The 6,083-nt window shown below is 44.1% G+C and overlaps 1 long non-coding RNA gene across 2 annotated transcripts in view; it reads right to left on the bottom strand.

The window, feature by feature from the left end:
• Positions 1–1,206: 1,206 nt before the first annotated feature.
• Positions 1,207–6,083, bottom strand: part of LOC129047500 (uncharacterized) — a 73,683-nt gene continuing 68,806 nt past the window's right edge. For both annotated transcript variants that reach the window (XR_008509219.2, XR_010141239.1), the window contains exons 4-5: positions 2,341–2,474; positions 1,207–1,491 (exon numbers count right to left, since the gene is read on the bottom strand). This is a non-coding gene — a long non-coding RNA (uncharacterized LOC129047500). The remainder of the gene's footprint in view (positions 1,492–2,340; positions 2,475–6,083) is intronic.

Here is a 6,083-nt window from a genome sequence, read left to right as displayed (position 1 = left end):
CAGCAGGACCATTACCTGCTGTTTCATGAGCACAGCAAGCTCTTTGAGGCCTTTGTCCAAGGCACAGGCTGTTCCCTTTACTGGGGGACAGAGAGCAGGGTCCCTTCCAAACCTTTACCTGCTGGCAACACCTCCTTCACTTTTAGGACTTAGCTCTAAAATTAGCTTCTTTGTGAAGTCTTCCCCCCTCCCAGGCAGTATTAGTCACCTTTCTGTGTTTCCAAAATGTTCTGTTTAGACGTGTGTTATGGACTTCACTACCCCTATTTCTCAGGTGGGGAAAATCTGAGCCTAGCAGCAACTGAACTTGGAGAAAAAGTTGTAGGGCTGGCAGTGAGCACTAGAAAATTCTGTATCATAAGAGCCAGACGAGGCAAGAGAGTTCCTGATGACCCATGCAGATCTGACTTCGTGAGGACAGGGGATCCAGGAAAGATGGCAGTGAAGGCAGAAGAAGGGAAGGCCCATTTAAGAGGCTACGTAGGTCATTTAACTCTACTTCTGAAACCTTTTCCTACTGAGATTCACAAATTAAAATTAATTTTTTTTTTTTGAGATGGAGTTTTGCTCTTGTTGTCCAGGCTGGAATACAATGGCGTGATCTCAGCTCACTGCAGTCTCTGCCTCCTGGGTTCAAGCAGTTCTCCTGCCTCAGCCTCCCGAGTAGCTGGGACTACAGGCACGCACCACTAGGCCCGGCTAATTTTTTGTATTTTAATAGAGACAGGGTTTCACCATGTGGCCCAGGGTGGTCTCGAACTCCTGAACTCAGGCAATCCACCCACCTCAGCCTCCTTAAGTGCTAGGATTACAGGTGTGAGCCACTGCGCCCAACCTAAAATTATTCTTTGATGAGCCTGTTCTCTGGAACTACTAAGAGGGACTGTGGCCATGAATAACTGGCTCCATTTGTCTGCTTTACTTATGAAAATCCTCAGTGTGGCTCTCCACCAAAGTATCCTGAATTAGTCTTGTGTGTCTGCACATGACACCATGTGATCCAAACTAAGAAGAACTATTCCCTGCTTTATATCTGTCACTCGGTTCCTATTAAAGTTTGCATTAGTAGCAACTCCCATTTTTGTAGTACTTTACAATTCACGAACTACCATATTATTTCAGTTTAATTTTCACACTGTAGGGACCAGGGGAAAAATTCCCCTCTGCCCTTTAAAGAGTCACTGAAAGTCACTGACAAGAGGCAAATTAATAGGAGAAAAGGCATACAAATGTATTTGATCATAGTTGTATGTGACATGGGAGCCTTCAGAATGAAGACCCAAAGATACAGAAGATGCTGCCCATTTTTATAATCAGGTTCAAAGTATGGACAGCTGTGTAGAAAAGTGATTGGACAAAAAGGGATGATCTAATGCTCACAGGCTGAGGAAACTGAGCCAGCCCTGTCTAGATTCTTCTTGGCCTCTCTGTGCAGCATTCCTTCCTTCTGGGTATGGAGCAGGGTCTTCTCTGGAATGAGGATCCAATAACCTACAATTAAATAAGACAGGTCAGATAACTTCTTTAAGGCCAGTTTTTACACAAAAAGGCCAGTGAGGGTAGAGAGCTAGGGTTAGAGTAAAATTTTTAGGTTTTATGGTGGGCTTTGGGAGAAAAGGGGTTCTGGTTTCTATGATCTCTCTTGGAGATGAGAGCTTCTAGCTTGCTTGCTTGCTTGCTTGCTTGCTTGCTTGCTTGCTTGCTTGCTTTCTCTTTCTTTTCTCTTTCCCTCCCTCCCTTCCTTCTTTCCTTCCTTCCTTCCTTCTTTTTTTTTGTTTTTGATAAGTCTCAGTCTGTTAGTCTGTTGCCCAGGCTAGAGTGTAGTGGCATGATCTCGGCTCACTGCAAGCTCTGCCTCCCTGGTTCAAGTGATTCTCGTGCCTCAGCCTCCCGAGTAGCTGGGATTATTGTCGTGTGCCACCATGCCCAGCTAATTTTTTCATTTTTAGTAGAGACGGGGTTTCACCATGTTGGCCGGGCTACTTTCAAGCTCCTGACCTCAAGTGACCCATCAGCCTTGGCCTCCCAAAGTGCATGCATGAGCCACCGTGCCTAGCCAGAGACTCTAGTTTCTGTGGCTAGCCTAGTGGGAGAATGAGGTGCCAAGGACAGAACAGGATAAGGTCAGAGAAAAACTTTTGCTTCTGAGGCCTTCATTTTGGGTATCTTTTTCTGAGATCTTACAACACAACATCAGAATAATGCTACTGTACACCCATGTGATAGATGAGGATATTGAGGCTCAGAGAGGTAAGGTGACTAGCCTGGCAGCTACCCTGGCAGGAAGTAGCAGAGCGAGAGCTTCACCTACACTTCACCAATTTTAAGTCCAGTACTTACCTAAGAACTTCCAACAGATGCTCCCCTGAGGCGAAGACTGGTTTCCAGAATTCCACTCTTCTACAAGCCTGAGAAAATTCTAATTGCTTGACCTTCAGAACTCAGGAAGACCTTTTTTGACTGTGGTTTGTGTCCTGGCCAAAAAAAGCATTATTACAGGAGCAGTATGCAGCATGCCCTAACCAAACCAGGAAGAGCTCCATCACAGGTTGATAAATAACCCTGCTTCCATGAAGGAGAGATGATTCCAAAGAAAATAAACATACAGCAAATTGCTCTTTGTCGTAGGAAAGTTCCAGAGTATGGGCATAAGAAGAAGCATTTCCTAAGGAAGGAAGAAAATGGTGTTGGGGGATAGGAATATAAAGTATTATGAAAAACAACTAATAAGAAATAGGGAAGGAGCAACAATCAGGATGGAATCATTTGCAAAAAGAAGAAGTAGAATGTGGTCCAAGGGAAAGCCCATTCAATTCAGAAATTAATATTTATTTAACAATCCAAAAGTAAAAATGAAGAAATTTGAGGCTCTGAAATAAATTAATGTGCATTGAATCCTATGGGGTGATTGTGCCATGGGAGACACCAATGACAAGAGAGGAAAGTAGTGGTCATTATAGCTACATTTATTAGTTCTTGCTATATGCCAGGTGCTGTCCTGTGACTTCAAAGATATAATTCCGGCCAGGCGTGGTGGCTTACCCCTGTAATCCTAGCACTTTGGGAGGCCAAGGCGGGTGGATCATGAGATCAGGAATTCGAGACCAGGCTGGCCAATATGGTGAAACCCCATCTCTACTAAAAATACAAAAATTAGCTGGATGTGGTGGTGCATGCCTGTAATCTCAGCTACTCGGGAGGCTGAGGCAGGAGAATCACTTGAACCTGGGAGGTGGAGGTTGCAGTAAGCTGAGATTGCGCCATGCACTCCAGCCTGGGCAACAAGAGCGAAACTCTGTCTCAAAAAAAAAGAAAAGATGTAAGATATAATCCCATTAAATGTGCACAATGATCCTCTTAGCATTTTGCAAATTGTACAAATGAGAAGCTAAGGCAGGTCGCTTAGCTAGTTGGTGATGAAGGTAGAATTTGAACCTAAGGCTCTTGAGCTGAAAATCTTCAATCCTACCTTTTATCACCTCATGGAGAGTTGCCTGCTTCAATGACTTAATGTTTATATGTTTAGTATTCAGATTGCTGCTTAAATCCAATGAATTCTATGGTGATCCTAGCGAATGTATGTGGAGTTGAGGGGCATGTACAGGAGGATTCTCTGGATAAGAAATGACAGAAACACAACTTAAACATTAGCTTAAACTTAAGCTAAAAGGGAATTTTTGGTTTTATTTTTTGAGATCGAGGTCTCACTATATTGCCCAGGCTGGTCTCAAACTCCTGAGTTCAAGAGATCCTCCCACCTTGGCCTCCCATGTAGCTGGGATTACAGGCAAGAACCATTGCACCCAGCTCAAAAGGGAGATTTTTGGCAGCAGGCTGAGGTGGCTTCCAGAATGAAGGGTGAATTTGACAGCTGAGCCTTGGGAGGTCAGGAAACAGAGAATCTCTGAGATTTCAGCTCCTGTAATCAGGAATTTGAAACCTCTCAGGACCCTCCCACTTCTCACCCTGTTTCTCTCCTTGGGTGGGTTTCTTCTTCTATTGCAAGAGGGCTCCTTCACGGGGTAAGGGATGGCCTCTGATAGCTCTGGACTTCCAGCCAAGCAAGCAACTTCACAGAGGGGGAAAAAAGCCCTCTTCTTTCCCAACTTATTTTCCTGTTTTTCCCAAGTAAAACCTTTTAGAGGGAAGAACCATGATTGGTCCAGCTTGGGTCATGTGCTCAACCATGGGCCAATCACTGTGGTCCTGGGGGTGAGGTTCTATTATGTCACCCTCCCCACATACTAGGGTCACATGGGGTTTTGATGGAGCCTTTCTCAGAAGGGAGCTGCTGTTCTGAATAGTCAAAACTATAAGTGTCCATGAGAAATCGGACTACCAGCAAGAAAATTACAAACATCAGAAGAGATGCAAAAAGAGGTAAGATCAAACAGTTTGGTAGCAGAATAAAATGCTCAGTAGACTTTGGAAACACTATATCATGAAAACAGGATTTGGGCACAAGGAAAGGAGATTTATTTAACAATGTAGGGGGCATAAAAAGCAATTTAAGAGATGAGTTAGGATGCCGGCTCTGAAGCCTCCAAATAGTTCTATTATGAAGGGAGATGCATTCTTGGAGAGTTGACTAATACAGGGTTCGTGCTCCTAGTTTGTGCCTACTAAATATTAATTCATTTTGATGGCAGGTTTTATTAAGAATTATTGCTTAGAGCACTTACATATTTATAACATATTTTAGCAGAGTAATTTGCATATATAAAGCTCTGCATAAATGCAAACGATAATAATGACAGTGTTGTTGGGCTTATATTTACTCTTTCATACATGCATTTATTCATTCATCTCTTGTCTACCAACTGAGTGGGTACTCTATTCCAGGCACTCTGTTGGACATTCCTAGCTTCTGCCCTCAAGATGTGTCTTAGTTTGCTCAGGCTGCTATAATGAAATACCATGGATTTGGTGTTTTAAACAATAGACATTTATTTCTCACAGGCCTGGAGTCTAGGAAGTCTAAGATCCAGGTGCTAGCAGGATGAGATCATGGCAAATTCAGCGTCTGATCCTATCATGGGGATACCACGCTTGATATGGTTTGGTCCTGTGTCCCCACCCAAATCTCATCTTGAATTGAAATCCCCACATGTCAAGGGACAGACCTGTAATCCCCAAGTGTCGAGAAAGGGAAGTGATTGGATAATGGGGACAGTTTCCCCCATGCTGTTCTTGTGACAGTGAGTGAGTTCTCATGAGATCTGATGGTTTTATAAGGGGCTCCTCCTGCTTCACACGCAAGCTCTCTCTCCTGCTGCCTTGTGAAGAAGGTGCCTGCTTCTCCTTCTGCCATGACTGTAAGTTTCCTGATGCCTCCCCAGCCATGCAGAACTGTGAGTCAATTAAACCTCTTTCCTTTATAAATTACCCAGTCTCAGCCGAGGGCAGTGGCTCACACCTGTAATCCCAGCACTCTGGGAGGTGGAGGCGGGCAAATCAACTTGAGGCCAGGAGTTCAAGACCAGCCTGGCCAACATGATGAAACCCCGTCTCTACTAAAAATACAAAAATTAGCCAGGCATGGTGGTGCACACCTGTAATCCCAGCTACTCGGGAGGCTGAGGCATAAGAATTGCTTGAGCCTGGGAGGCAGAGGTTGGAGTAAGCCGAGATTACACCACTGCACTCCAGCCTGGGCAATAGAGGGAAAATAATATTTTATTTTATTTATTTATTAAAAATAAATAAAATAAATTATCCAGTCTCAGGTATTTCTTCATAGCAGAGTGAAAATGGGCTAATACAACCCTCATGACCTAATTACCTCCCAAAGGCCCCACCTCCAAATACCACCTCCAAATACCACACCAGAGATTAGGACTTCAACATAAGAATTTTGGGAGGATACGAACATTCAGTCCATAGCAAGGTGCTTAGAGTACAGTGGGGGAGACAGAGCTATGAACAGATTGTGTCTAGATAGGTCTATAGTGGACACTGTGGTTCACTGCCCAGATCACCGCTTCAAGATGGAGACACTCTTCCTCCCTATGCAGACTTGCCCATTAAAGACTCACAAATGAGTCCATCCCCAGGAATTGCCCTTGGCTGAAAGGAGCTGTCTT

The sequence above is a fragment of the Pongo abelii genome, chromosome 7 (assembly GCF_028885655.2).
Source record: "Pongo abelii isolate AG06213 chromosome 7, NHGRI_mPonAbe1-v2.0_pri, whole genome shotgun sequence".
Lineage (NCBI taxonomy): Eukaryota > Metazoa > Chordata > Mammalia > Primates > Hominidae > Pongo > Pongo abelii.
Note: the sequence above shows the minus strand (reverse complement) of the source record. Positions and strands in the feature narration are given on the sequence as shown.